The sequence below is a fragment of the Carya illinoinensis genome, chromosome 9 (genome assembly GCF_018687715.1).
Source record: "Carya illinoinensis cultivar Pawnee chromosome 9, C.illinoinensisPawnee_v1, whole genome shotgun sequence".
Lineage (NCBI taxonomy): Eukaryota > Viridiplantae > Streptophyta > Magnoliopsida > Fagales > Juglandaceae > Carya > Carya illinoinensis.
Window position 1 is genome coordinate 16281528 of NC_056760.1, and position 10167 is coordinate 16291694.

General features: G+C 38.2%; 1 pseudogene; it reads left to right on the top strand.

Moving 5' to 3' along the window:
* Positions 1-2421: 2421 nt before the first annotated feature.
* Positions 2422-5573, top strand: LOC122276854 (annotated as a pseudogene).
* The last annotated feature ends 4594 nt before the right edge of the window (positions 5574-10167 follow it).

Here is a 10167-nt window from a genome sequence, read left to right on the forward strand (position 1 = left end):
CTCTCTCTCCTTGAAGAATCTTAGATGCAATTTTTCCCAAAATAAAAAAAAAAAAAAACGGGGGGATCAGAATACCCGTTTCCATCCGGACCATTTTCAGATTGGGTTAATCAAGTAAGTGCAAGAAATCGGTTATTTTCGTTTGGTATTTATTGATTTCGGGCTAGCACGGGTTGGGTGAACAACCCTAATGCTGACTTTTCTCGTTACAAGGATCGATCCTCTCCTAGTGGGGTGAGGTTTTTCTCACGAGGAAGAGTGAAGTCTCTTGGGCTAGCTTGGTTGGTTTGAAGAGGTTATAATGAAAGAGGACTTAGCTAAATAGTAGAAAGGCCTATCATGTATTACTAAGAAGAAAACAGGGGTAGTGGTTTTACCTCCCAACTCTACTACCAAAGCCTTGCAACATGGCAAATTTTGTTTATTGGCCATGATTATGATAGAAAGACCAGTTAACCTGGAAGCATTCAAGACTACAATGGTCTTAGTATGGAGGTGTGAGAGTTGGTTTTAGGCCCCGCTTGGTTAACAAAAATTAAAAATCTCATCTCATCTTATCTCAACTCATCATTATAACTTTTTCAAATTCTCATACAAAATATAATAAACAATTTAACTTTTTCAAATCCCAATAAAATATTAAAAAATTATATTATAACAATATTTTATTCATTACTATTCAAAACATTTCATCTCATCTGTATAACCAAATGGGGCTTTAATTCTCAGAAGTTGGCACAAATAAATTTTTGATTGAATTTAATCAAGAGAAGGATCTCCAGCATGTTTTATGTGACAAATCATGGTCCTTTGATATATGGTCGCTTTTTCTTTAAACCTTTGAAGGTAACAGATCCATCAATGAAGTTTCTTTCAATAAGGAAGAGTTATGGGTGCAAGCTTACAACTTACCTTTTGCAAGCATGACACATGAGGTTGGTGTCCATATTGGTGACAAGATTGGTAGAGTAATAATAGTCTAGGCTGATGACAGAGGTATTGGTTGGGAGAAGTTCTTGATGATAAGGGTAGAAGTGAACATTGCAGAGGAACTCATCAAGGGGATGCTTTTAGCTTTCGAAGGCAAGAAGACTTGGGTCCCTATTAAATATGAACGCTTACCTACTTTCTGTTTCAGGTGTGGGATGATAAAGCATACCAAAAAAGGTTGTTTTGTTAGCTCACTTGGTAGTAGTAAGCTACAATATGGGGTCTGGTTGAGAGCACCAGTAGTGAAGGAAGGGTTAGCACAAACAAGAAATATGGGGAAGAAGACCTTCAGCATATTGAAGAGGAGTAGTCATGGCAGAAGGGAGGGGAGGACAGGGATGAAGGGCCAAATAGTAATCCTGAGTCAAAAATGGAATTTCAGAATAATGGTCTGCTTGATGTTGACAATGCAGCCATTGTTTTGACATCTGAAAATATGCTTTCTCCTAAGATCTCTGCAGAAACAACCCAGATGTCTTTTAAGGAAAGCTAGAGTTGCCTATTTTGGATAGTTCTAAGTAGACTTTTAATGCAAGAGGCGTGTATCTCATGCAAGGTATTGAGGTATCAGACTGTCCAAAAGTCACTACCAGCAAAGGTAATAACCAAAAGTCAACCCTAGGTCCTGAGAGAAACCTTGACCTGAGTGCCCAAGCATCATCCTTGACCCATTTTGTCTTTGACCAGGTCCAAGCCCTGGAGAGGAAAAAAAGAAAAAAGAGCAAGTTGGAAGAGAAAAACCAAGGATAAAAGTCTTGATAGTCTACTAACTGGGTTAGGGGAAAGTAATGTAAGCTTCCCAAGTGGTAAAAACAGGGATCTTACTCAGATAACTGTAGAAGATGTAGTTCAGGCAACCAAAAAAGGGAAAAATGTGGTGGTGCTTGATGAATGTGCCAATAGAAATGATGTGGTGGTGGTGGGTGCACAGCCCCACCCTATGCAATGAGCTGTCTAAGTTGAAACTGCCGAGAGCTTGGAAACCATTAGACAGTGAATAAATTGCAACTGATGGTGCAAAATAAGGCACCAACATTTGTTTTCTTAGTGGAAACTAAATGCAACGGACTAAAGGTAGAAGTTGTCAAGAGGAAGTTGAACTTTGAAAACAATTTTGTGGTTAATTCGAGAGGATCTAGTGGAGGCTTGGCCTTCCTATGGAAAGAAAATATGGAAGCGGAGGTGGCGTTATATGTTCAACACCACATCTCACTACAAGTTAAGGGTATGAAGGATGGTGTCCCCTAGCACTTAACTGAGTTCTATGTTAATCCAATCACAACAAAGAGCCAGGAAAACTGGCACTTGTTAGAGTTAAAACTACTAGCTCAATAGGATGGCTGTGTGTAGGTGATTTTAATGAAATATTGAGCTATGGAGAGAAGTGTGGAGGACCATTAAGACCTTATAAACAAATGGAGGCCTTTAGAAATGCTATCAACAGCTGTGGACTTAGTGATATGGGCTACATTGGAAGTAAATTCACTTGGTCAAATGGTAGGTAAGGGAAGACTTTCACCAAAGAAAGGCTTGATAGGGCCTTTTGCAATACTGCCTGGTCAAACCTATTCAATGACTCAAGAGTATTCACTCTCCCTGCACTTAACTCACAATCCTATATGGATTACTATGGAACAAATGCAACCTCTTGTAAACAGACATCTGATGCCTTTCAGATATGAGGCTAGTTGGTCATTAAGGAAGAAGGGTTTAAATTGGTTGAGGAAGCTTGGAGGATACCTAGGTAGGCTATAAACAAAATGCAATCTACTGGTGAAAGTCTCAAAAACTATCAACTAAAGCTGTCACAATGGAGTAAGAAGACCTTTGACAACTCAAAGAGAGAAGTCAGTGAAAAAATGGACTTTTTCTCAAAATTATAGGAAAGGAACACAGGCCAGCTAACTGAGGAGATCAAGCAAGTGCAACAAACAATGGACAAAATTCTTGAGGCTGAAAATATCAAGTGGAAACAAAGGGTAAAATAGAGATGGTTGCATGAGGGAGATAGAAATATAAAATATTTTCACTAATGTGCTTCACATAGAAGGAAAACAAATGGGATTAAAAAGCTGGTGGATAGCAATGGACAAGTAAGAGACTTGAGAGAGGGAATTAGTTATTTATTCAAAGAATATTTTACAGATTTGTTTACCTCTTCTAACCTCAGTAATCCAGCAGCATGCATAGCATCATTGGAGGCTTGAGTGACTGTAACACAAAATGCTATATTGACCAGTCATTACACCAAACAGGAGGTTGAAGAAGTTCTCTTTCACATGAATGGTTTAAGTTCCCCAGGACTAGATGGATTCACTGCAATATTTTACCAAAAACATTGGTCAATAGTGGAACCCCAGTTGTGTTGAATGTACTTAACTTGAATGGCAACCTGGGAGACATCAACAACACATTCATTGCTCTCATCCCTTAGAAGAAAGCCCCTAAAAAAGTGACAGAATTCAGGCCCATCTCACTTTGTAATGTACTCTATAAACTCATTTCTAAATGCATAGCCAATAGATTAAAGAAGGTGCTCCCATATATTATTTCACCTTCTCAATCTGCTTTCATTCCTAATAGACTAATAACTGATAATGTTATTGTTGCTTTTGAGGCTTTACATACAATGAAATTTAAAATGACAAGAAAAGAAGGTTACATGGCCCTAAAGCTAGCAAGGCCTATGACAGAGTAAAATAGGGCTTTCTCAGAGCAGTTCTTTACAAGTTGGGATTTTGCAGCCAATGGGTGGACCCAGTGATGAAATGCATTGAATCTGCCTCCAATGCTCTCTTAGTGAATGGTGCCCCCTTCATCTTCTCCACCTAGATCTGAAATCCACGAACTCACAAACCCCTGAAACCCTAACCCTAACTCTAATCCTTTCAAAGTTCAAAACTTCAAACACACTCCCTACCCTCATTGATAGAAGCAACACAGTCGTGGGAGTGAATGTGGAGCTAATGCAGACACTACTTAGAATGTAGGAAAGGAAAATTGATAGTAGCTTTGTCCAGAAGGTGAAATCCTGAATGCTTTTTTGATGATGTTGTCTCATTTGATTTGAGAGTGAGGAAAATAATGGAAAACTATCTATTTTTTTGCATTTTTGTGAATGCATAGAAATTCCATCGAAGAACAAAATAGTTACATAGGAGCATTGGAACAATATTTTGGAGGCTTTTCGTTTGATGGTCTTCTACTACAGAGATATTAAGTTGAAGATTCTAGACTCTATTTTCCTATCATGATATATCATTTTTGTGGCTCTTTTAAAATGCAAATTATGAATTGCTGAAATTTTCTGTGGCTTCTAATCTTTTAATAAATTTTTTGAGTTTATCTTTGCTCTGTTGGTTATTGGAATGAATGAACGAAAAAAAGTGTGCATAGGTCTATAAATTGGCTGGATTTGGTACAAATTTACTGTGCTTAAGCTTAGGCTGTTTGCCCGAATGCATGAGTTTGCTACATGAAATTACGACTCTCTTCATTGAATGTGGCATGCGTTTTATTCATTTCGAGAGTTTTTTGATTGCTTGCTGCTTTTTCTTGGCATGAGGCTCAAGATAAGATTTCTAAATTCAAGATGAAGCTGATGGACATATACAATGAGCACCTTGGGATCCATGTAGCAGAGTTCCAAGCCATGTTAGAATGCCATCGGCTGAGTTTGCAAGGACCTTAGCACCATTGGTGACATTGGTATTCTGCATTCTCACTTTCTTTCTTGTTACAGTTACTTTTTAATTATTAATGAAAATAGTTAAGTTGTTCCACAGTTTAGAGGTCTCAGAAATTCAGAACTCTCACTCTGGGTGTAATGGTGATTTTTGTAGTTGTTATATCCGTGTCAAGGAAGGTCTGAAGTTCTCCACCAGAGGTGATATTGGGACTACCAATATTGTTTGCAAGCAGAATACTACTGTGGACAAGGTTAGACGTTTTGTAGTCTTGAATTTTTTTTTTCTAATAGGAAAATAACTTCATTGCGAATAGGCACAAAACAGAGCTATTTTGTATAAAACAGAGCTGCTTGTAATTTTGAAACTCAACATGAACCATTGAAAAGTGGATATTTAGGCATTTGGTTATATAACTCTTAGCAATGTAGGGCTCTAGACATGCCTACTTCTGTTTTCTGCAGAATTGAGAACTGCCACAAGATGGACTTACCTATGGGTCCTTTTGTCTTGTTGATGTTGGTATTTACAGCCAGAAGAAGCTACAGTCATAGAAATGGAGGAGCCAGTCACATTGACATTTGCTTTAAGGTATATGAACTCATTCACAAAGACAACCCTTTGGAAAACCAAGTGACAATCAGTGATTCAGCCTATCGTCAGATCTGACTGGGGTAGTTGAGTACAAAATGGCAGAGATGAGTTACATAAGATTCTACTTGGCTCCCAAATTGGAAGAAGATGAGATTGAAACTCAAGTTAGCCAGGCCTCAAGTTGACATCATGCCTAAAGCGGAAACCAAGCGCCAAGTGGAGGCCAAGCCTAAAGTAAAGACCAAATCTAAATTGGAGATCGAGTCCGAAGAGGAGAGGGAGCCTCAAATTACAGTCTTCGCATCACCGAATCCCGCCGTGGACTAGTTCCTAGTTAATATTCATGTTTGTATACGCACACTTGTATTTGATATCCTTGTGCGCTATGAATTTTTAAGAAATTCCTTAAATGGAGCGATGTTTAAGGGCAGAATGGCAAGATCATGAATGATTTTCATTAATTAATCAATATAATGTGAAATGTTAATTAACATATCGATTGTGTATAGACCCAGTCTACACCCGTTTCCTGAAAGAATAATTATAATCAATAATTTAAAAAAAAAAAAAGGCATTCCAAAACCCCAAACAGGGAGTAATAGAGGCATATAAGAGTCATTGAACTCTTCTACTTTTTGCTAATATGGGTTGTAGCTGATACAAGTGGAAGCTAATCTCCAGGCTTCCAGGCAAAAAATTAGAGGGCAATATAATGCTCATGCTACCAACTGTTAGCATGTGGCCCAAATCCCCCTCCACGGGCGTTGATGCTGTACTTGCTTTTAGAAAATCAAAATATAGGAACATCCATTCATTCTCTCCCATAAAGATGTCATTTGCTTCGTTTCTTGGCTTCACTGTAGAGTATAACTCCTAAGACTGTGAGTGAGTAACCGAGCATTCCAGTAACCGATATAGGATTTCTGAAATTTAAAACTGAAACCACCACAGCAACAGCTCCTTTTGCATTTCCTAGTACCTGAAGCAACCAAGGACTCGTTTTACAAAGTTCAAACTTCCAAATCAGATATAAGCAATAAATGAAAGGAAAATTAACGCAACATTGCATATTTTATGCATTGAACCTTTTGAAACACAATTAGGCAGGGCAGCAAGATTGAACAAGGGTAAGTGAACAAAGCGGCTGGGACAGCTTTAGGGCATAACAGAATGCTAAACATTTTTGAAGTGTTGTCAGCAAGCTATTATGGTCTGAATAAGATTGATTCAGTAGTCAAAAATAACCAACGTAAAGATATACAACATGAGATCTACAAAGTCCCCTATTATCTCCATACTTTTTCAAAAATACAAAGATGATGCTTAAAACAAATTGCGGCAATTGAGTTTCCATGGGCACCAACATAAGAGACAACTGCTTATATTCAACTGTTAACTTCTTCCATAACCACCACAAGTAGCATCGGGAGATGATCTCAAGGTAATAACATAAATCCATTGTAATTTCTCACCAATTTCTTAGCATATCACGCATGGATTTTGCGAATATCCGAGGGCATTGCAATAGGAAATATCTTATTGGCAATGGACCAGCTAAATTTTGGTGATTGGCAAAGTAAAGACCATTCCTCCTCAACAATCATAACTATATAGGGAAGAGGAATATTGACTTCTTACAGCTCAAGGACAATACAAGTAATTAACTGAAACCATAAAATGTAGAATAATAAATGGAAATTAGTCCATATTAAGAGGCCATACCTGGAGAGTGAGACCAAGAAGTTGGTAAGGTTCACAATATGCCAGAGATGAATTGAATAGTAAGTACGATATGATCTTTATATCATCTCTAGCTAGAGCCAGGGTGATGCCAACCACATTCTCGGAGGGAGGCAAATGCATTGTCAATATAAATATTGCATAACTCCAACCACATTCAAATCTATGACATTAAAATCCGAGTAAAAAATATAACCCATTTAAAATCCAAGTAAGAAATCTTTGCTTTATGTACGTTGACAAAGTTATCAAGAATAAGCAAGGAAAGAAATCAAAAGAATCAAAGAATCCTTTATTATGCGGATAGCCTTTCTCTAAACTAGTTGGCAGGTCAGTGTAATACATTTGATCAGGTATGAGTACTTATTTTATTATCAGTAAAATAGAAGTTATGTGGAAGTGATAATACTGAATCTGAAGGACAAATAAGGGAGCAAGGAAATATGGGCAACACTTATTCCTCTACCCAAGTATAGAATGTGCAGGAATAACTCAATAATTGGCAGTTTATTAATAAAAATAAGACTTTGACCATACAGATGCATTGTCCATCATATATTTTGAACTCAATTGTTCAATGCACCCTACTGAAGACTTTTATATGAGCTATATCCACATCCAATTTGATACATCATCCGAAGTTTCTAAAGTAGCATAAATAAATGTGATCAGTAAAATGGTAAGGAGGAATACCTCATGACTTTTCAAAGCCAGGAAAACCAAGATATATTCTCATACCAGAGATCATTTTAGGCCTCAAATACAATAAATGTAGATAAACAAATATCGAGAGTTTAAAGCATCAAACATTGCATACTAGAACTTTGTGCCATCCAATTTCAGTTCAAAATAAAATTACACAAGTGAATTTATCAGATCGGCTTATGCATTAGGTAATCAACTAGAAATAATCTTATATTTTCTTTCGTGACAACTGCAATATAATCTAAAAATTTAATGTTGTACCGTTCTTTTTATTCCTGAAAAGGTTATCTTGCAAGGAAAAAAAGCACTCTTGATGAGTTTTCTAACAAAAGCATATTTAATACTTCAATATACATCATATCATACGAAAAAAAAAAAAAAAAACTTCAATTTGCAATGTAGTTACTCTTCGCGAAACAAAAGAAATAATGCCCGTCGAGAAAGCTAATAAATCAATAAAGCCCAAGGAGAAAGCTATAAGAGGTCAAGGAAATGTTTGAGTGAAAGTTATATTTTAGGATTGAACGTTGATTTTTCACTTCCATGTTTCCTCTGCCCCAAAACCCAAACCAACTGTTAAGGAGCAGACTGTCACCACAGCAAAAGAATCACAGCCGAAGGATTTTAGTAGAATCACGTAACGGCTTTAGCGTCTCTGCATGAGCAGCGTGCATGTCATCCTTCCTGTAACAAACTGTACTTAGGCTAGAATATTCTCTGTACAAAAACTTCTCTCTCATTGTAGCTATGCCTATAAAAAGGCATCATTGTAACGCTTTCATATATACAAGAAAATACATGTTTGAAGCAGAGTTCATTTTCTTTAGCATGGTATCAAGCCTCATAATCCTAATCCTTCTCTCACCATTTCTGTCAAACTCACCCCAAAAAATTATCTTTTATGAAAAGTGCAACTTGTGCCTTATCTTCGTGGCCAATGCTTGTACAAATACATAGATGGCTCCTGCTCTGCCCCTAACACCAGCTTGACAATGGTGCTCCCAACCCCGAATATGATACATGGATTGAGCCGGATCAATTAGTGATGTCTGTGCTCATCTCCTCCTTATCAGAACCTATCATGGCTGAAGTTGTGGGCTGTACTTCTGCTCATGAAGTCTGGCTCACTCTCGAGTCCACATATGCCTCTGTTTCTCAATCTCGAATCCTCCAGACCCAACTCAAACTAGCCTCCCTTAAGAAAGGAACCGATACAGTCTCAGTTTATTTTCGTAATGCTAAGATTTTAGCAGATACCATGGCTGCCGCAGGATGTCCTTTACCTCCTGAAGATTTTGTTCCTTATCTTCTTGCTGGTCTTGGACCTGAATATGATGGCCTTGTCACCTCTGTTACTTCTCGCGTCACCTGCTTGCCCATGAAGCCCGAATGATACACCACAATGCAAACAGTCTTTTTCCCACTGAAGCATCTGCTCAGTACACGGCCAAAAATCAACGTGGTCGAGGCCATCGATGGGGTTGTAACAATCGTGGGCGTGGTCGCTCAAATCGTGGTCGTGAACCACTTGGAGGTAATCATGGTAGCACTCAGTTTTCACCTATTGACACTAGTTTGGTGTGCCAGGTTTGTAACCGCCAAGGGCACTTTGTCCTCACCTGCATTTACCGCTTCAACCAGGCGTACACTTCCTCATCACCAACTTCTGCAAACTATACCTCCAACTATTCTTCAGATTCCAGCTGGCATCCTGACACGGCAGCAACGCATCATATCACAAGTGACTTGTCTCACTTGAATCTGTAGGCTGCCGAGTACCATGGTGATGATTCCTTGTGTGTTGGCGATGGCTCCACAATTCCCATATCTCATTCTAGTTCTGCCTCCTTTTCGACCCCTACTTCCAATTTTATTTTAAACAAAATTATTTGTGTTCCATCTTTTCAGAAAAACCTTGTCTCCGTTCGTCAATTCTGTCTTGACAATGATGTTTTCTTTAAATTCTTTGCTAACTCTTTTTTTGTTAAGGAACAAACAACGGGGAAGCCTCTACTTCGCGTAACCACGCATAATGGGCTCTACTCCTTCACGCCTCCACTGCCGCCTCCTTCAGCTCACACAACTTCTCTCTCAATTCCAACATGGCATTCAAGACTCGGGCATCCCTCCATTAAACTTGTCCGTTCCATTTTATAGCATTATAATCTTCCTTATGATCCTTTAATACTGCCATCCTTTTGTAATGCATGTGCTCAAGGAAAGTCCCATAGACAACCTGCACTCACTAGGCGTCACAAGTCTATCTCCCCCTTTCAACTTGTGTTTTCTGATCTATAGGGTCCTTCCCCACATGTATCTCATGATGGACATAAATATTATATCAGTTTTATGGATGATTATTCCCGTTACACTTGGCTATTCTCTCTCAAAACTAAATCTCAAGCTCTCAATATTTTCATTAAATTTAAAACTCAAGTTGAACTTCAATTTC